This window comes from Stegodyphus dumicola, chromosome 1, assembly GCF_044657685.1.
Source record: "Stegodyphus dumicola isolate Sdum_Otavi_A_Nest chromosome 1, ASM4465768v1".
NCBI lineage: Eukaryota > Metazoa > Arthropoda > Arachnida > Araneae > Eresidae > Stegodyphus > Stegodyphus dumicola.
This window is the reverse complement of record NC_140768.1, coordinates 7985725-8007639: the sequence shown is the minus strand read 5'-3', so window position 1 is coordinate 8007639 and position 21915 is coordinate 7985725. Positions and strand designations below refer to the sequence as shown.

Here is a 21915-nt window from a genome sequence, read left to right as displayed (position 1 = left end):
ATCAAAGAAACTCTAGGGGATATAGATTCTTTAATTCAAACTATACCGATTTTGCCCCCTTCGAGCAGAAAGACTTAGCACTAAAAGGAGACACTTTTGTTCATGGAATCGTGGTTTCGTTTGTGTGGTTTGTGGTGTGGAGTTTGTGTTTCCGAGAGTTCGAGATGGAGCAAGTAACTCGTCGACTAGAAGTGGTATTTCCTTTTTTTAAATACATAATATTTTTTGTACTTTCTTCTGTAATGGTAGTCCTTCATAATAGGATGTTAGTGACCAAAAATCATTCTAAGCTGCACTCATAATTCCAAACATTTTTCGTTTTATCTTTCTTGTTTAGTTTTTATAATGAGCATACTTATATGACAGCTGTAGCGTATATTCATAAATCACCTTTTACTGAAAATCTGATACAAACTAACATTCAGAAATTTGCAACAAATGTCAGACTATTCAGAAAAAAATATATTATGATTTAATTTCAAAACTATATGAAACCATACGAATTCGGCATCATTTGAACCTGTGATGTCTGTGAAACTGCTGCCTGTAAACAGGGCTGGCACCAGAGCTGGTGCAGCTGCAAGGCAGGAAAAAACTTTTAGAAATTTGAGCACAGAGTAACAAAATTTAGGGATGGCTAATTTTTTTTGGGGGGGGGGATGTTAGTGGAGGGAGGCACTGGGTAACAGAACTTAAGACCCACAGCCTGATAAAATGCTTAATGCAGGTCCTAGCTATGAAGCATCTCTGATATATCTAGTGGTGAGTTGTAGGAGGTTTGCATGAGTCCTTTGTTAAATTTATATCTGACTCTTTGGATTTATATCTAACTTAAAGCTTTAGATCTAGAAAGCACTGTTGCTGAAACATAGTACCTGCATATAACTGTTTTAAATTTGAATGGATATTCTGAAAACTATTTGAAAAAAGTAATTATATTTTTTTATGTGTGTGTAATAGAGCTAATGTAATATTGGAAGAAAATGAAAAATTGCAATAAAACTTTTGAAATTTTTTCCTAACTGGATAATTTGGCATTGTACAATTAGCATTAAAACATTTAACAATAAACATGATATCTGCGTGTTATCATCCCATTGACTGTGAAAGTTGGTGGAAATCTTGCACCAATTGTTACTACAGGTGAGAACGGATCCGGACACTCGGGCAGCTTACTATTGTCTGGAATTCGCAACTATACAACGTGAGAACTCTTTTGCGCCCTAGAAGCATGGTGTCAGGAGCCTAATAGAAACTTTTGTTTACAGAGTTTTGAAAGAATGGATGTTCCTTTATATAATAAAACAATTGATATTCAATCTGCTTTACTTTTACACTTTGCAAAATGGCTCAGCTCTAGTGTAAAAGTGGGTGCTCCTTCAATTGGTGACAAATTTTGTTCGATTTTGGTGATGAAATGCCATTTCTGGTTACCATGATAGTTTTAACTTGGTTTTAGCTTCCTGGCTTTTTAAGTGAAACTAGATCCATGTGTACATGGACAAAGTAAAGACAGTGTGTAATTCTCTGATGTTTTTAAAGTGAAAATAGTTTGTGCCATTCCTTTGACTTCTTATTTTGGTTTTGCTTAGGAGCCATCATGAAATTGTGCCTTGCTGGCGCCGATATTGGCATTAAAAAAGAATCGCCAAAAAAACAAGGGATACCTGATTGTAAACTTTTACCAATGGCTTTTGTCAATTTCTGCTATTCTGTTAGATTCGCTGGTTTTACTGAACTCTCTGTTTAGAATATTTTGAATAAAAAACTTCTAGTAATTGTTGCAGTCTATTATTGTTATGTCAGCCATATTCAGCTGACCGTATCATGCCCATTAACAAAGACTTTTTTAATGGTTTTTAAATGTAATCCACTACTTGCTGCTCTGTAGAAGACAGGTGCCTCATTTTAATCCCCCCTCCATCTCGAGAAAAATGCAAGGGGGTAAAAATTGTCAGTAACTGTTAATTTATATCCTTGCTCTTAGAAACAAAAGATAGCTTATCAGTCAGATTATATGAAACAAAAGTGCAGATGTTATGAGTGTGACATGCTTATCCATAAATGGTGCTAAATTAACGCTACACTGCTTGGTGATGTTTTTTCGACTGATGTGATAATATGTAAGTACTAAAAGCTGTATTGATATTAATCATCTAAAACATTTCTTGACAAATATTTTTTACTTATCTTAAAATGTTAAATATACTTCGTCATATCTCATCCAAAATCACTAAAGGTTAAAAAAGATTAGTTAATGTATAAGTGCCAAAATATTAAAACTTGATCATATATTTGGATAAAAAATGGCTAGTATGCAGTTTATTAATGGTTCTTGCTATGTGGAGGAACTGCCCAGTCTTAAGTAAGCATTTTTTTTTAATGATAAGTATAAAGGGATTTAATTTTAACCCTTAAGTTTGGAATTTTTAAAAGACCTGGCTTCATGATTGATACATTAATTATAAAATAGCTTATATTTTATCATTTTTTAAAACTATTTCTCTTCTTCTTTTTAAAACTATTTTTTTCTTCTTATTAAAATAAGAGTATTTTAACTCTTTAGGGGCGCATCGGTATATAATATATACCGGAAGTTTGTCAGTTTTTTAACCTCCTAAAAAATACTAATTTTTCTACAGCAAAAGCTGTAATCTTGAGTTTCTAGTATTTCCTTTTGATTATAAATGGCAGCATTACTCTAAGAATGCTCAATATTTTGCATTTATAAAATTAATGTACCTCATTCCAAGGTATCATGTTAAAGATTCATTCTATTTGAGGAGAAAAAAAAATCAAAATCTTCAAATATATGATGTACACATGCTGAACCCTATATATTTACTCCGTTTTAATCAAAATTAAGGTTAATCTTTGGATTATGGTAACTTTGGCGATTTTTTGGCGAAAATTTGGTGACCAACCCAGCTACAGCAACCTGCTAGTTTTTGTTTGGATGCCATTTTGTTTTTACGAAGTAAAGACATTTTTTTTTTTTTTAACTCAACATTTTTTTCCCAACAATCTGCTAGCCGAATGACGCTTATGCTAGAACTTTTATGGAACAAAAGTGCTTAATCATGACGAAGATTAGGTGCGAAACTGAGAGAAAGTGCAGAATCGCAAACTGCTTGCCGCATTTTTAAGAATTGCACATACACGGTATCCATGTACATGTCGACTTATTTTCACTAAAAAAAAAAATCCCAGAATTGCACAAAAATGGCATTGCGCACACTCTTGACTTTATCCATGTACACTGCTAAAGTCTTAGCTAGTAACCTTTATCGCCTTATCAAAATGTTGCCAAACTACCTGTTACCATATTCCAAAGATTAGCCAAAATGGATAGTTAAAAGATTATTTATACCCCTTTAATATAAAATATATCAGCTTCCATACTGAGGATACCTTACCAATATAAGGCAACACCAGGCTTCTTCTCTCCCTCCTCTGGGGGGGGGTGATATAATTTATTTATATTGTAATTGTTTGTGATGTAATATGATACAGTTGTTTTATGATTAATTTAAAAGTTGTTTAGGATTAAACATTATGTTCATTGGGAGAATGGGAAGTTTAATGACCCTTTGGTAGGAGTAAATAAAAGTATTTTAGTATCTTTTTGTACTTTGCTTACTCCAGTCGAGTTTTCATTCATCTTTGGTTAGCAAAAATTTCACGACTTTGCCATTCCCCCCGAGTAAAACTTGTGGATTTCAAAATTGTTGTTTGGCATCAAAATTTTAAAATGTTTTCCACAACCCTAGATAGAATACAGCGAAAATGAAAAGAGGTGATTGATGGCAAACTGTGTTATAATAAGATCACACGAAAGGGAAGCTGAAATACAAACACCTGAAATAGAAATTCTACTTATTTGTGACTACATACTTTTGTGTTTTAGGAGATTGTCTTTTTTAATTTCAGATGAGAGACTAAGGAACACGAGAAATTTTCCCCCTCGGTAAGGATACAAGCAGGCGGTTTTCAAAATAAGTCTTCACGGTTGATGAAAGCAGAGAAAATATTTCTAAGACCAGTTTTAAACACAGAACATTTATCATTGGAAGGGGAAAATGCGCTAGTTCCACAGAGCCCATGGGCCTGGCAATGGGGGGGGGGAAGACTCAGAAGTATTTTAATACTTTACCTCCATCGAAGAGATATTCTTCCTGAGCAAAAGTATGTATTTACTACCTTATTTATCGAAAAGTTAAAAAAAGGCCCAAGGGGCTGAAAATCGAAATATGGGCTTTGAAGTCGATCAGGTTACAAAATCATTTAATGGCTTTTCTTCCTGAATGAAATGATGTATTACAACCTATATTTACAAAACGTTAGAGGGGTCCTTTTAAGGGGCCCAATAATCATAAGTGCGTGTGGGGGTCTTGGTATCATAGCAGGAAGCACGTTCTTTTTATGTATTATCTAAAGCATAAAATATAATAACTTCAAAAATGTTACTTTAATTTTTCAGCTGAATGAATGGTAGTGTTTTTTCTCATCATAGTAATCATTCTCATTCATATTTTCTCATGTATTCATAATGCATTTTCTTTTGGATACATGGCATTGGGATTTGTAATGAATACCCAGTGTTGTCACTTTATTGATTGCAAAATTGCCTTCAGGCCATCTAATTACATGCCAGTACATAAAGGATGTTGCTGTGCACTCGTGTTTTTATTTGCATATCTGGTTTTTTTTTTTTTTTTTTTTGCAGGTATGCTGTGAGTGAATAATTAAATGCATTGAGGGACCTTGAAATTTATTGTTTGCTTTATTCTTTATTATTAGTTATTAAATTTTAAGATATTATTGAATAAAAAAGGTATGTTATAATTCTTTCATATTTTGAAAACATTATTTCGAATTTTATAGCTTTCAACACCGGACAATGATGAAACGTGTTGCACATTTGTATTGAAGAATGAAGATCACACCTTAGGAAACGCATTACGTTATGTCATAAGTAAAAAGTAAGCATACTAGCTTTTAATATTTATAAAGTTATTTATGTATGTTTCAGTATTTAATTTATCTATATATATATCCATTATATGGAATATTTGGTTGATCTTTGGATTATGGTAACTCGGCGATTTTTTGGCAAAAATTTCGTGACCATCGCTGCTACAGCAACCCTCTATTTTTTTTTTTCGCCGCCATTTTGTCTTCACGAAGTAAAGACATGTTTCTTTTCTTTTTATTTACTGAACACTCTTTCCAACAATCTACTAGCCGAATTACACTTATGCTAGAAATTTTATGTAACAAAACTGCTTAATCATGACAAATATTAACTTCAAAATTGGGAAAAAGTGCACAATCGCAAACTCCTTGCGCGTTTTTCAGAATAGCACATACACATAAACCATTTACACCTCGACTTATTTTTACTTAAAAAAACATCCCAGAGTTGCATAAAAATGGCATTGCACACACTCTTAACTTTATCCATCCTACACTGCTATTTTCTCATAAATTACAAAAATTTGCACGAAAATGCAAAAAAATTCTGTGAACCTTTAAACTCGGTAAAAAGCACATATATGAAATTACCTGATCGCGAAAAAGTATATACCCTTTCCAAGGATGAACATTTCCACGTATAAAATAAAAAAATATCCAAAAACTTTCACCTCTAAATTATCTATTATATTATAAACGTCACCAATGAATTCATACCGCAAACATTACAAATGGTTACAAATACTTAGTATCAAATATTTAAATTATTTCCATGCACGTTTACTTCAACTGTTACGTATACCAAATTCCTACAAACATAAAATTCACAAAATAACTCTCATTTAATTAAAATATCACTAAACCATATACACGTCAACTTATTTTTACTTAAAAAAACATCCCAGAATTGCACAAAAATGGCATTGCGCACACTCTTCACTATATCCATGTACACTGCTTTTTTCTCATAAATTTGAAAAATTTGATGAAAGCATGAAAATTTTGTGAATCTTTAAATCCGGTAAAAAGAACGTATATGAAATTACCTGATTGCGAAAAAGTACCGTATTTTTCACCGTATAAGACGCACTTTTTCTCCCCAAAATCAGGGGGGGAAGTGCCTGCGTCTTATGCGGCAAATACAAAAGCCCACCATGGCCCTCCGCTGCCCCTCCACCTCTGCATATATACCTTACCGCAGGAATACTCGGCCACTCCGTTCCCTTCCACCTCTTGGCGCCGTCTGAGACCAGGAAGCCCCGCTCTGCCTCGCACTGCATTTGGACGGTCTCTGCGATTGGCCGAGCGAAGAGGCGCGTGCCTTCGCTCGCTCCCGCGCTGGCTTTGTGCACTTTTTAGAGTCTCGTAAGCCAGCGCGGGAGCGGGTGAAGGCACGCGTCTCTTCGCTCGCCAATCGCAGTGCGGGAGCAAGCGGAGGTGCAGATAGCTGTGAGCTGTGATATATGTAGTATGGTATATCTGAATGAAATATATCATATTTCATACCACCCCATCAAGATGTCGAAGCAGAAGAGACTGGCATATAAAGTTGCTTTCAAGCTGGAAGTAATAAAATTTGCTAAGGAGCATGGAAACAGAGCAGCGGAGAGGCACTTTGGGCCACCTCCAACTGAGAAAATGATAAGAGAGTGGAGGAAACAGGAGGATCAGCTCCAAAAGTTGGATAAAAGCAAGCACACCTTGCATGGACCAACTGCAAAGTGGCCAGAGTTAGAGGTAGAAGTAAAGGAGTGGATCACACGTCACCGGCAAAATGGACTTTCTGTCTCAACAAAAATGATAATCTATGAGGCCAAACGCATTGCTGTGGAGAAAGGCATTGTTAATCACAATAAACAAAGTATTTTCCAAGTTTTCATATACAAATGAGAGACTTCACCACATCGATGACAATATCCAATTAATAACATTAACCATGACCACAATAAGCAGCGTCTACTGTATTCTTTTAAGTTACATAATGCACTTTTTTATCTCTCTATACTTTGTATATAGCTATAAATTACATGTCTAAATACGTTGAAAAAAAAACTTGAGAAGAAAATACAAAGCAGGATGCAATGTTAGCAAATACAGCATTCAGAATTTTTTTCACATGTAAATTAAAAAAAAAAAAATAAACATTGTTATTGTCAAAATTTATTAGCATAACACAGCTCAATGCATAGTGGAACCTCAGGTTACAAATATGTTTCACGATGAACAAATTTCCTAACCAAAAAAAAAGAACCGTCTCGAAAGACAAACATACAAGCTATCAATAAATGAATTTCCTACATGTTTTGAGGTCACTTCTAACAAAAATGAGCAGTTTTAATATTCTCTATTATTCAATTTTCATGGACAAAGCCTTGTAATACATAAATAATGAAACAATGAATTCAATCTGGAAGAAATTATTACCAGAGATTTTAAAGAAGTTGACAGTTAAGGACTTTTCTGTTTCTATATAATGCCTAAATCCTTTGACGCGCTGTGGTCGTGCCCTGAAACCTCGAATTTTTTTTTTTCTTCTTTCTGAAATTTTTGAATGAAAATTGATTGATTACTGATCTTTTACCAGAGAGTTTTATCTGACCTCAACACACTTGCTCCCCAAGCTAGTATTGTGATTTTATAAATTATTTCCTGTGGTTTAAATTTAATGTAAATATACTTTGCTATAATAAAAATTGAAATCGCTTAAAGTTTTATTTAAATTAAAAATATTTTCTGAATATTTTGGGATGAAATATGAATAAAATAAGTATGAATGGGAAACGAATGATCCGTACCAAAGCCAAAAAGACCAAGCCCTCCCCATTAACATAAAAAACTACAAATGTCATCTGATGAAAAGAAACTAAATAACACTGGATATACCAGTGAAATTTAGATCCAGGCAGTGTATATTTTGTAGCACAAGGAAGAAACTTCATAGAAGATACATGTGTGAAACGTGGAATGTGAGTCTATGCATGTACCAAAAAGACAAAACATGCTTTGAACAATGTCACAAAATTTTTTTATCTTTGAAATTTAAAAACAAAAACACTGATTATTTTTTTAATCCTTATTTTACTGAGTTTTTTTACCCATTTAGCCAAACGTCCTTATTATGTAGGTACTTATATTTTCACTGCTACAGAAAAATTACATAAATGTTAATTTTTTTAATTTTTCTGACGATTTACTTTGTAAAATAATGTTAAAAAATTATATATAATGCAATTCTTACATACATTTTTTTTTTTAAATTCGTAATTTTCTATTAATTCAGGATATTTGTTAAGTTTGCGGGAGTATAATGGAAAAGTAACCCTTTTTTCTATCAGCAAGATTTATTTCTATTTCATTTTAAAGATTAATAACAATATTTCTTCCCTTTTCATTTCTCATTATCTTGTAATTATATCACCAACTCTTTTTTATACATGTATATTTCTCTACTACTGAACTAGTTTCTTTCTAGTTTAGATTTAATGATATGCACTGGTTTTTCAATTGTAAACTGGTGCAAATGTTACCAATGCAAAAGTTTAAAATCTGCAGTCATCTGAGGCGAAGGAATGAATCAATAATATATTTTACAGAAGTTCGTAAAGGAGAATTAGGTTTGGTTTACAAAGATTTCAGATGACCTCTAGGAACAAACTATATTCGTTAACTGAGGTTAGAGACAATTTAGATACTGAAGTTACATTTGAAAATACACACATAAATCCAAATTTCATATATATACATAAATAGAAATTTCATATATATACAGAGAGAGAGAGAGAATTAAATTACATGAACTTTTGTAAAATTCAACAAATTACATTACATTACAAAAACATTAAAATCCAACAAATAGTAATATAGCAAAAATACAAAATCAAAAACTTCTCACACATACTCCTTACATTAATATATTTTTCTTACAAATAATACATATAATATATACAAATAAGACTTTTTAGTGTAATTTAATAATTTTTTTCTTTCCTCTAAGTCTGTTTTTCAAGCAGTTATTTATACTTTTCAGCTTATAATATATCATAAGCTGAGCACATGAACTGACAATATATTCCCACATTTTTACTGCATGATAATGGCATGTAAGCCATTCATGATCAATTAGTTTCAGTTGGGATATAATTTTGGATTTCACATCTTTTTGGCTACATATTTTATCAAACAAAGTTACAAATTTTTCACCCATCTCACAAACAGTAAATGTAAACTGTTGTGAGGGGTAACACAATCCATTTTTCACTACATCAAATTCTTTAAAATACAAAAAGTAAGTGTGTTCACCCAAAGATTTATCAACAAGAAGAATATTCTTACATAAAGTGCAAGGAAATTGCTTCAATGCCCTTCCAGCAATATATCCAGCAACATAAGCTGCTGAATTTTGTGAAAATACATCATATGATGTACTTGCAATACAAGCACTAGTATCAGAATTTTCATTTGCTACCAATAAGGGATCATCAAAGTCAATTTTCATATCATTTACATCACTGCCATTTCCAGGCTCAGTGTTATCGATAACTGTCAGCAACTCTGTAGGTATCAAAACTGTATCGTTATCAGGTTCACAGTTTGATAGCTTACTTGTGCTTATGATATTCTGTGCCATTAATATTCTCATCCTCTGTTGAAAATCATATGCAGTTGGATGGTCATTATTTCCACATCTGCGTCTAACAACAGAGAAAAAATTTTCCAAGGCATCTTGGGTGAAACGACACATTAATACAAATGGTACATCTTCCAATAGAACTGGAATTAACTGCTGAACTGCTGATAGTGTTAATTTCCAGCCAAATATACTTGGGAAAGATATTTTTTTTTTTTCTGTTTGAAACTCAATGCCTTTGATGAAATCCATCTTTTCCTTCCAGGTTTTTAAGTGAATCGATGACTTGGTAACTCCTGCAAGAAAAGGATTAGAGTGCTTAAGTGTTCTACTGTTCAAACTGTCAAATAAAATATTTATGTTTGAACAGAAATCTGCTGTAAGACTAGCCGATGCGGGTAAGCCATTTAGTGCACTAAGGTAACACAGGCTTGAAGCCACAGAATGACTGAAGACCTGAGCTGCTAATTTTACACTCATAGCACTAAGGTAATCCACATTTACATGGCGGTCTGTTAATTTCGGAACACATCTGTGAGGCATTTTACGATCAAATTCCCACAAAGATACGATATGGTTCCAACTAGCAATTTTGCCACCCTGAAATTTAACATCATACTTTCTAAAATTATTTCGCAAGCACTTCAAAAGGTGAGGCACATCAAAAAGTGTGAATATCTTTTTGTCTTGACATATAATATATGGTCTTTCTTCTGTGACTTTCATAAATTTTTTGTAACAAACTACATTGTTTGCACCACCATCACAAACAACAGCCACAGGTATCAAACCACAATCAAATAATTTTGATAGGGCTTCCATGACCAAAGTACACAGCATAAAACCTGGAGTAGTGTGAGAAGAAAAAAAATAGCCAATGACTTGTTTCCACTTTTTACACAGCCCACGGACCATAAAAACAAGACCATGAGTTGCATATTCGGGAAACGTTTTTAGTTCAGTGTAGGAACCATAGTTTTCAAATCCAACAATGTAATCACTTTTCTTATCATAAGATAAGCTTTGCTTTAAAGTGATTTCATCGAAGGATAAGATGCAATACCTGTCATGGATTTTCAGTTTGCTAGCAACTAATTTTATGGCATTGAGCACAGCAACTGAAAATCCAGGTTCCATTTTTATACCAGATACAGCTTTCAATAATGTAGGCTTGCTGGGCAAATGCAAAAAAGCCTTCAGTGTATTATATGATGTTGGACTACTAAGATAGATCTGAAGGCACAAATTTTTATCCATCAGTGACCATCTTCGTCCATATTTTGACACATTTGATGCTTTTATTTGTGATTTTATAAAAGTGAAAACTACAGAAGTAACTAATGAGCTAATCAGCTGGAGTGCCTTTTCGACTCCAGCTTTGTTTGCTTTCCTTTTTGCTGAATGTTTTCGCTTTAAATAAGCCAGCTTATGACTTAACTGCCTTATTTTTAAAGATTTTGGTGTTAAATTTTTGTTGCATTTTAATCTTTTTGGCGTCTCGGTAATATTATTTAGTTCTATGGAGTGCTGGTGTGAACCAAGTTCTAGAGAGCCAGAATCTGTTTGTGAAGTGCCAGAATCTGTTTGTGCCAAAGGACTTGAATTATCATCGATATTGATTGCATGCTGCTGCAATTTCGAGCACAACTTCATAGACAGCTGATGAACATTTACAACTCTGTCATTTCTGGACATCTCATCAGCTAGGAAGGAAAAAGAAAATTTATATATATATATATATATATATATATACAACAAGACTAATGCATAATAATTTATAATATAATCATTATCAATTAATTATTTTATGAATATTTCATCTCTAAACAAATAAATATTTAACTAACCTTTAACACGGTTTGACATTTAGTTTTAAGAAAAGAAGTTTTGGTTAATCTTCGGATTATGGTAACTTGGCGATTTTTTGGTGACCAACCCTGCTACAGCAACCTGCTAGTTGTTTTTTTTTTTTTTTTTTTGGACGCCATTTTGTTTTGACAAAGTAAAGGTTTTTTTTTTTTTTTTTTTTTTTTTTTTTTTTTTACTACTCAACATTTTTTTACTACTCAACAGTGTTTCAAATTTTAGCATCTCTCAATGGTAGCATCTTGCAATTTAAAGAAAATTTGGTTAATCTTTAAATTATGGTAACTTGGCGATTTTTTGGCGAAAATTTGGCGACCAATCCTGCTATAGCAACCTGCTAGTTTTTGTTTGAACGCCATTTTGTTTTCACGAAGTAAAGGCATGTTTTTTTTTAAACTCACTCAACATTTTTTTTCCAACAATTTGCTAGCCGAATTACGCTTATGCTAGAACTTTTATGGAACAAAAGTGCTTAATCATGACGAAGATTAGGTGCGAAATTGGGAGAAAGTGCAGAACCGCCCACTGCTTGCCGCGTTTTTAAGAATTGCACATACACGGTATCATCCATGTATACGTCGATCTATTTTGACTTAAAAAAACATCCCAGAATTGCACAAAAATGGCATTGTGCACACTCTTGACTTTATCCATGTACACTGCTAAAGTCCTAGCTAGTAAACTTTATCGCCTTACCAAAATGTCGCCAAACTACCAGTTACCATATTCCAAAGATTAGCCAAAGTTTTAATTTTATTTTTAATTATTGTTAATTTCATTTATCCTGAGTTTGTAAATCTGATTCAAAGCCTAAAATTATACTTTGCGTAAATATATTCTGCTATATCATATTCTAAGAACATTCTGCTATATCCATAAAGGATTTACTAAGGAAAATTTAATGGATTTTAAAAAAGGGTTACTTTACATTCTCTCATACCAAAATTGACTATGTAAGAAACAGCAGAAGAGTCCTTTCATAATAAATAAATTATATTATTTATGTAAACAAATGAAATTTCTGTGGGAAATTAAACTAAATTATCATTCAGAAAAAGATTTATCACTCTTTTTAAAGACAGCAGACTACTCTCTTTCTAAGATAACATAGTAAGTTGTTGATCAGTACAATATATAAGAGGTTAAATTTTTAAAAATTTTTGAAATATATAAACTTGAAATTAATGCATACCTGTTTCACCAAATTTTGTTGGTTTAGCACTCGAATGCAAAAAATGCTTCTTAGTTGTGGAATATGCATTGTCTTCAAAATGTGCGGAACAAAGACGACTTCGATATAAAAGAGAAGGTGGCTTCTTTAATATTTCCTTGTCACGTCCAATGAAGTAAATTCTACATGCTTCAAGCCATTGTGCTGATCTATAAAAGTTAAAACAACATGAAATTTACACCTACTTTACACAGGGAACACTAGTTTTAAGCATTCATTTAAAATGTAACTTATTACTGTGCAAAACAAATACATATTTTAGTTTTTCCAGAAATTTGACATGTAGATAACATTTAAGTACTAATTTATGTACAAAAAATTTAATATTTATGCATTTTACTCAAACTAATGTTAAATTTTTAAGCATTCTGCTTATGAAAAAATTCATTTTAGCTGATGCATATATTCAACTAATGCTTCTACGATTTTGTAATATTTACATAAATATTTTATTACTATTGTATATATAATTAGGCTAAACAGATAAGGCAATATTGAATATCACACAAAGTATGTTAATGAATATAACGTTTTCATTTGAAAAGGAATAATTTTTTTAAATAACAGAAAGTTAAAAAAATTTCTTCATCTGTCATACTGTACTTATTTTCATGCATTTTAAATACTTATAACTTAAAATAAAAATAAAATTTTTACCTCTGGATTTTTAGGAAATCGAAAGAATTTTCTTTCAGGAAAATACCAAGAATTGGCATTACACACCACACAATGCACATAAGCCTTTGGTGAAGGATCATTTAACCTAAATGAATTATTATTATAAAGATTTAAATCACATCAGTACAGAATATAAAAAAATTGAATATAAAAATAAAATATGGATATTTAATAATTAATTTACAGAATACATTTAAGTTGCAAGGTTGAAATAAAATAAAAAAGAGCCAATGAATATCATGACACCAGAATTATGCAGCTAATTTACTTTAATAATTTTATTTTTAAAACTGGAAAAATTATTAAAAAATTAATTTAAAAAATAATTAAAAATTGGGATAATATTGCAGTTCTTAGTAGCAAAAAATTGATATCTGTGAATAGTTTATTATAAAGATTCTTTGATTATAAATAATGCTCAATGTATAGAATTAGAAAATATCATGAACTAAAAAATTGATACCTGGTTAAACGAAAATAGAAGAAGTTGCAATATACATTACATATAACTGCAGAAAAGATCGGATATGAAGAACTGAAATAATGTTCATTAGCAATCATAGTAAATCATCCATGATTGCTTGATTTTATCCTCGCAATTATATACAAATATACTAATTTTGCGTAAGAAGCTTTGATGGAGATTTTTCGAAATACTTCCGATTTCTTTAACAGTAGGAATTATAATTTTTCAATAAAATGTTCCAATGAAACTTTTGCCAACTTAATTAATAATCATTCATTACATATGATATTTGATTACCATCCCATGTTATGGAATGGATTTGAACATAACTCTGGTAATTAAAAAATAATTCTACTATGAAAAGGTATAAGAGTAAGGTAAAGGTAAAGGTATTTTTACGTACCTTTCACACGCAGGATCACTAGAGCGTGATTCATTATTTTTTTCCATTTCCAAATGTTCAAAATTGCTGAAATCCTCGTGCTTAGCGTTCAATATGGCGCGCTATGACGACTTCTACGATGTTGTTGACAACCTCTCTGGCTCTAGCGCGCATGCGTGAATGAATTTCAGGGAACCTGAATTTACGCCTGTAAAGTTGTCAAAAAAGACACATTTTAGACTCAAGTTTTTCTCCGTGGCGTTGCAGTGCAGTCGAAGCTTGACTTCTTCTCACTATAGATTCTTTGGCTGAATGATTGTTTGTCCTACAACAAGATACCATCAGATTATTCTCTTCTCCAAAGTTCGAAAAATACAAATATACTTCCCTAAATTTAGATTTTTTTAATGTGTTTTATAAATTAAAGAATAAAAAGTATAGCAAATGTTAATTAGTACCAAAACCTGAAAAAAAAAGTTTTTAATATTCATAAACTAATAATACTAAATCTTCAAATAGATAAATAAAGGCTATCCGCATTCCCTCCTTCCCTGAAACTATGAAATTCCCCGTATTTGCTGACATTTGGTTGTCTTAAAGAATTAAGGTGACATTTTATTAACAGAAGTAAATACTTTTGTAGCTAGGGAGAAGGGAAACTACGTAGAGAAAAGTAGTATTTAACTCATTATTTACTCTTTTATATCTGTTATCTAGCGAAATTAATATTCAGCGTCAAATAATCGCATTTATGACAGGTAACAGGGTAACTAGTTTTGGATCTGACTTCATATATGTATTATTCTTGTTCGCATTTCGTTCTCGCAAGTATTTCCCCTCAAAACAAATCCTGATGTTATAATCGACATATATATTAATTAGCAAGCTAACGCTGAAATTTATTTCTCGCAGTTTACGATTTTACATTATTTTCAGCTCTGAAAAATATAGCATGGAAAATATGCGTATGAATGAAAATATTATTTCAGATTTAGAATCTTATGTTCAATAAAATTTCAGTTTACTGGATTTATTTATCAAGAAATTATAATACTAAGTTTTGTTGGTTTCATAATAAAAAGTAATAAAAGTTTAAGATAAAGTAACACGCCGAACAAATATAAATTTAGAAGTCAAACAACAAAAATCAGTGTTACATTTGCAAATTTTCACAGGACTATTTGGAAGGTTTTATCAAATCATCATCATGCCAAAGTTCAAATGAACGAGATAAGATAAAGTGATAAGGTAAGATGAGAATGGCTGGCCATAAGTTAAGCTACTGGCGCCATCTATTGATGAAACAAGAAAACTAAAACATAATTTCCTTAAAAGCTGAAGGTAAAGATGGATTGGAATTAGGGTCATTAACTAGAACAGAAAGATTTCTTTGCATGTGAAACGCTTCTAGAAAATCTAATTCACCAATGAAAGAAGTTTTTTTAATAAGTTTGGCTGTAGAAAAATTGAAAGAATGTAGGAAGAAGGAAACACAGAAGTTCTCTGTTGCCCAGCATTGTTGGTCTGAAAATCACACTTTCAATTTTTCTCTAGCCAAAATTATTCAATAAACATCTTATATTTGTGAATTAAATTTTCTTGATGCACTTCACGTTAAAAAAAATCTTTCTGTTCTAGTTAATGACACTAATTCCAATCCATCTTTACCTTCAGCCTTTAAGAAAATTATATTTCAGTTTTCTTATTTCATCAATAGATGGCGCCAGCAACTTAATTCATGTCCAGCTGTTCTCATCTTATCCCGTTCATTTGCACTTTGGCAGGATGATTATTTGGTAAAAGCTTCCAAATAGTCCTGTGAAAATTTGCAAATATAAAGCTGATTTCTGTTGTTTGACTTCTAAATTTATAATAAGCGTTTCTTTCCCTTTCTCTACCAAAAGTAAAATTTTGCTCCACCGCTAAATTTTTAACGTCGTCTACCTTCAGAAGCTTACACTTTACTACTAATCATTCCATTTTCATTGGAAACTCCCAACTAATAATGTTTATCATCTTTATTCCTGCATCTCATAAGTGTAGGAAATTAGGTAAGAATTTTTAGCTTTTCCAGCCAGCACAAAGTTTCATCTTTCTAGGGTTTCAACCCACTTTCAATATAATTTGAGTTATGTGGTCATGCAATCTTTCGAATAAATTTGCTCATTTAGAATGTATTTTTAATTATTCAATAAGTATCAGAAAGATTCTTTACTGAAATAGCTATTTTTTTATGTAATGCTATAAAAGAAAAGCAGAATTATCAGCAATAATATAATTCACAAAACGCAAGATATTTTTTATCTAAAAGATTTTTCAGCATTGATTAAAATTTTTGGGAAATGATTCTGATACTAGTTTTAACTGAAAATAATTAACATTAAAAAAACTTTGAAGCAGTATAACAGTGCGACAATTAAAAAAAAAAAAAAAATGCAAACTATTTACTGAGACTTGAGTACTATACCAGAGCACAAATAATTTTTAAATTACTAACTCAAGTAGTAATTTTATATTTATAACAAGTACACTAGCAATAATAAACATATTACAGTATGGAATGTAAAAAATCACAATTTTAGTATTTCTAATTATTTTAATAAGTAATCTATATGAATAATAGTTTATTTTAAACTAAAATACACACTACCATTTTTTTTTATAATTTTAGGTCCCCCAACCAGTTTTGTTTTCCTTAGAAAGTTCTCCACGAAGGCATCCCTCCTCTCAGTTAAGATAGCCCTTGTCAGCTTTTTCCATATTTGAATAAACTAACCTTATCTTTATAACTTTAAGCTTAACTACACTTGCAAGTTTCTGATATACATTTTTTCAAAATCTGACTTAATATACAGGGTGTCCAAAAAGTCTTTCTCTGATTACATAAATTGATCACTCAGGCTAGAAGTAGGATACAAATATGAAACTTGTGTCGAATTGTTTACAAACTATCAAAGTTTTTTTTTCTCTTTTAGGCTCTCAGTACGTAAGTAGTGGATGAGGTACAGTGCCCAAGAGGCCATGTTAACCAATCAGGAGCAGGCACAGTGTGTCCTGTGGTACCATGAAACACGATCATCAACCACAGTGCAGAGACACTTCCAGACAACATTTCGAAGGAATCCACCTGATGTCAAGAGCATTAAAGCCTGGTATGAGAAGTTCAAGAAAACACAGGATCGGCTGCTGACCTTCCGAGGTCTGGTCGACCAAGAACCTCGGCAGACAGGGTGGAAGCTGTGAGGCAGTCTTTTCTGCGAAGTCTGAAGAAATCGGTGCGCAGGGCCTCACGTGAATTACAGATACCAAAAAGCTCTCTCCATGACATTTTACACAAACGTTTATTGTTTCGTGCATACAAAGTGCAAATCGTTCAGGCCTTGTTGCCCAATGACAGTACATGTCGATATGACTTTGCGGTCGAAATGCTATCACGTATTGAGGACGATGATGGTTATCTCAGATGAATTGCCTTTCCCGACGAAGCAACCTTTCTTGTCAGTGGAGTAGTGAATCGCCATAATGTGCGCATTTGGGGTTCACAACCCCCTGGCGAGGTCATGGAGTGCACCAGAGGCAGCCCAAAGGTGAATGTTTGGTGCACGCTATTGCACGATTGAATTATCGAGCCATTCTTCTTCGCTGAGGCTACCATCACATCTGCAGTGTATCTGGACATGTTGCAACTGTATGCTGTTCCTCAGCTGCTTCAGTATCACCCCGATGTCTTGTTTCAGCAAGACGGTGCACCGCCTCAATGGGGTTTGGACGTCCGTGCCTATCTCGATATGACCTTTCCTGGGTGATGGATTGGTCGTGATGGGCCAATGGTTTGGCCTCCACACTCCTAACATAACCCCATTAGACTTCTTTTTATGGGGTTATGTCAAGGACGAGGTCTACTGAACACTTATACCAGATCTTGAAACCATGCGGCAACGGATAACCACAGTCATTGAATCGATCCCTCCAGTCATGTTGGCTAATGTGTGGACGGAAATTGAATATCGCCTAGATGTGCTACGTGCTACCAAGGGTGCTCATGTGGAAGTTTACTGATGTGTGAAAAAAAACTTTGATAGTTTGTAAACAATTAGACACCAGTTTCATATTTGTATCTTACTTCTAGCCTGAGTTATCAATTTATGTAATCAGGGAAAGACTTTTCGGACACCCAGTACATTTATCATTACTTTAACTGTTTATATATGAGTAGCTGCTAACTTTAATAATAATAAAAAAAAAACACAATGTAATGAAATATATAGTTTAATATTCTAAAAAGCTTTCTATCTGAGAAAACTGAAAGTTATACAGCTGTCATAAAATTAGTGTAAAAAAACAGTTGCATTCTTTCAAAGAAAAGAAATGTTCTTTAGAAAACTTACCACAAGTTTAAAAATTAAAATCTGAATTTAACATTTGATACCATAAGGTATAAACAATGATGGGTAGATTAACAATTTTTATTAATTAATTATAAACAAAGGTAAGTGCAAGAATAGCTTTAATTTAGGATGGGACATTTGTAAAAGCAAAATTCTTAAAATTCAGAAATGAAATGTTATTCCTGCTAAACAAAACTCTGTCACTATCTTCTTTAACCTTTTTATCCTTACAGATGTTTTATATTATATTTCAAGAGCTAGAAGAGGCAATTAAAATAAAATAAATTATTTTTATAAATTTATTTATTCTGCTCTAAAACAACCCTCTCATTTTTAATACTGAAACATATATGTAATTAATCTTAGCCATATACCATTAAAATAGCTTTTGAGGACCTTTTATTCACATGGGCTTTTATCAGTATAGACTTTTATCAATATGGGATATCACTGCAAAATATGGTGCATTTTTCTTTGAAAACATAACTTTTTAAAGTGGATTTTACAGCAAATTGTTGTTCTTTCTTCTAATTTCCATCTAAATTTGTCTTCAGTGTTGACACAAGAACATTCAGGTGTTCGACAATTATGTTTCCATAAATTTTGTATGCTTGTAAAATCCTTTTAAAATTTCACTTGCATTTTTGTGGAGATTGCTTTTTTTTTTTACATGTTTTAGTAATAAATAATGGAAAGCCTAAAGAAAAAATATTTGAGTTAAAACATTTTTACCAAATGACAAAGAAATAAAGCATCTTCCAAACTTTTTTGATTTGAAGGTGCCATTTATTCTATTCCATCAAGTGATCCTGTTCTTATATTGGATGCAAACAATCTAATCACATTATTTAAAAAAAATTCAAGACCAATAATTTCCATATTAAACAGCATATTTTTTTAGTACACTATCTGTAACAGTATGAAGGAAACCTACCTACTTAAAACATTCTTTGTAAGAGGATTAATGTAAAAATTCATATTTCATGTATTTTTACTAAAACCTGGGAAATGATTCAAACTGTCAAACTCTTAAAGCTTAATTTATCTTCATAAATCTGAATTTGAAATTAGGTGCTATGAAATATGCATATCATGCCTAAGATTTTCATTTTCATGTGGGTAAAGTAAAGATTCAATCCAAATATAGTCAAGTTTCAAAAAGTCAAAGTAGCAGAAACCTCCCCCACACACAAAGAAAAAAGTACTGAAAATTTAACTTTGATTTGGATTAATTTTTGAAACGCATGCATCAATCTTCACTTTGACTTCACCCGAATTCTTAATTCTGCAAATATTTTGTCTAAAATTCCTACTAATTCCTAATGAATTGATGTTTTAGTGTACATTCACCGTCCCCCACACACAAAGAAAAAAGTACTGAAAATTTAACTTTGATTTGGATTAATTTTTGAAACGCATGCATCAATCTTCACTTTGACTTCACTGGAATTCTTAATTCTGCAAATATTTTGTCTAAAATTCCTACTAATTCCTAATGAATTGATGTTTTAGTGTATATTCACCGTATGGTAATTAAGTAATCAGAATGTATTAAAAATATAGCTTACACTGTTGTCTGACTTACACTGATGCAACTTCCAGTGTTAATGCAAGTATGACATGTATTGAAAGAGGTTTGGAGAGGTCTGTTTTTGACAAGCTCTTTAGATGTGCCATTTGTTTCTTCCATATCAAAAAAGTCTTTTCTTTGAGAAGCAACTTTAGTTTTTAGAAAACCAATCACAAGAAGGCAAATCTGGAACAACATGGGGCCGACTGGTACGATACTTACTATCGGAACAGAAGCGGTTTTACAAAATAGTTATTGACTGGTTGGAAGATGCATTATTATGCAATACAAAGCATTTGGAACAATGTTTCTGATTAAATAATGTATGATTAAAAATCATCTGATTAATTCTCAGCCATTCAACTACAAGAAGTCGACTACTCGGGCAAACATTTAAAACTGCAGAATTGTTTTCACACCTCAGATTATAAGACAAACCTAACATCACTTAACCTAAATACTTACTTAATCTTCTAAGGCAGCAAGGACACTATCACCCCATCCTTAAGCTCAGATTCGAAGAACACTAAATAAATACAATAATAGCAACCTAATTGAATAGTCATTTACATTATAGTTGGGAGTTTAGTAACGAGATAACAAAACTTAAATTCTGTATTTTGTATCAGAGAATACAACTATCTTTTACAAATTTACAAATATAGTAAATTAGAGACTAATAACCTGGCTCCTAATTCAAATGAGCCCTATGACTGGCCTAACTGTTGAAGACTGCTGAATACTTGTGATTTGTTACAGAGCCCAAGCTAGGCGAATAGGCTGGCTACATGATTGGACTTCATAGTTTCCTAGGTTGTGAATATGAGCTAGTTTTCCTAGCAAAGGTCCTCCATGAAGCCCTCCCTCCTCTTAGTTAAATAGCATACATGTGTTTTGCCATATTCAAATAAACAATTAATCTAGTTGAAGTGCAAGTTCTAAATGAAGTTACTAGAAAAATCCAAAAATTCATTAAACATCAGTGTAGCTATCCAACCAGGAGAAATATGAGAGATGGTGCAAAAAATTGAATTAACTACTTTTTATGTGTTTTTTCTCTTGCACTTTCAAAAAATATTAAAATTCTGGGCCTTTTCAATACAACAGCAAGCCGTAGAATATTTTCCAAGTTATGGTTTCCTGTCATTAAGAAAAGCGTGCATTAGTGGACACAATATGCAACATTGCTTAAAAAAAGATGAACATTGGCAAGGAAAATTAAAAATTCTGACAAAAAATTTCAAGTTTTTTTATATAACCATAACACGAATCTATTGACCACCAAACGAAATAAAAAAAAAAATCTGTTCCTTCAAACTTCTGTCAGAATACCCGCCGCCACACTGGGGATATCTCTGTCAATTCTCATCATTAACAGAATTTAATAATCAGAAAAGATGTTTTACACTCACACGGTTTTACCCATGAAAACATGTTGGCTTTTAAGTCTGAAATGCAATCTGTTTTCTCAAATCTTACATAAATTTAAATGTAGAACATAGACATTCATGTTAATAACAAATCAGATGACTTTGTTTTAATTTTATTTCAGCAATTTCTTCTCCCCTTCATTTGACTTTTCTACAGTGAATTGCATATTTTATATACTCAACTATTCAGAATTTTCACATATCCGACATTTGGCATTTCTGAGCTTTCCAGATAGATGAGACTTTATAATAATTTGAAAATGACTAATGTATAACTAATCGCATATTTTAAATTTCTACAAA

The 21915-nt window shown here is 32.1% G+C and overlaps 1 long non-coding RNA gene across 1 annotated transcript; it reads left to right on the top strand.

The window, feature by feature from the left end:
- The first annotated feature begins 41 nt into the window (after nt 1–41).
- LOC146999043 (uncharacterized) lies at nt 42–19417 on the top strand. The gene is made up of 3 exons (XR_015040081.1): nt 42–194; nt 4885–4982; nt 17200–19417. It is a non-coding gene; the product is annotated as an uncharacterized LOC146999043 (long non-coding RNA).
- The last annotated feature ends 2498 nt before the right edge of the window (nt 19418–21915 follow it).